A 916-nucleotide genomic window follows, 5' to 3' on the forward strand; every position below is an offset into this window, starting at 1 on the left:
TTTTAAGATGAGGGTGGATGTGGCCCTGAGTGCCATGATCTGGTGATCACAGTGGGGTTGGATCAAGGCTTGGACTCGATGATCTCGGAGGTCTCTTCCAACCCAGTTAATTCTTTGATTCTATGATTCCATGATTCTATGATTGTGTGATTCCATGATTCTATGATTCTGTGATTCTATGATTCCATGATTCCATGATTCTATGATGGCTGCTGTGTTCCGTAGGGCAGCGTCTTGCACTGACTCTAAACCAGTCAACAAACCCGAGAGAGCGACCGAAGCAGCATCGTTGTGTCATGCAAGCCAACAGCCTGACTCACTAAGCTGTGCCAAAGCCTGAGCTGCAGCTACACCAGGGAGTAAAACCAGAGGCACTTTTAATTTCAGGAGGATTCCAAAATGTGAACGTCATCTCTGCGATCACTCGGAAAAGCACGCATGGATCTTTTTCCTTTGTGAAGCTGAGGAAGACCTGGATGATTCAGGATCATAGAGATGTTTGGTGTTGACAGGGTCAAATGCCCTAAGATGCAGGGTCTTCCTCACAGGTGAGAAGGTAATTCCTGCCCAGGCTTGGCCTCCACAAGTCAAAAAGACACCAGTTAGCAAACTCATGGGATTATCTGTTGAGCATGAAAGGTTGGTCCTTGAATGATTGCACCAAATTGTTTGTGGGCCCTTGTATGATTGCACCAAAGGGAATTATTTGTTGGTGCTTGTGTGATTGCACCAAAGTGAATCACCATTAATGTCTGGGGGGGTGGCCTGGCCGTGGGGAACCCCAGGGATGTGGGGATGGGGGGTGGAAGTGCAGGTACCGGGGGGGGTGGCCAGCAGGGCAGTTGGGCCGGGCCAAGGGGCTCCCCAACAGCCCCCTGGACGTGGCATCTGAACCCAACAACTGCCAAAACGGCCG

The sequence above is a fragment of the Myiozetetes cayanensis genome, unplaced genomic scaffold, assembly GCF_022539395.1.
Source record: "Myiozetetes cayanensis isolate MyiCay16 unplaced genomic scaffold, myiCay2020 scf470, whole genome shotgun sequence".
NCBI classification, from domain to species: domain Eukaryota; kingdom Metazoa; phylum Chordata; class Aves; order Passeriformes; family Tyrannidae; genus Myiozetetes; species Myiozetetes cayanensis.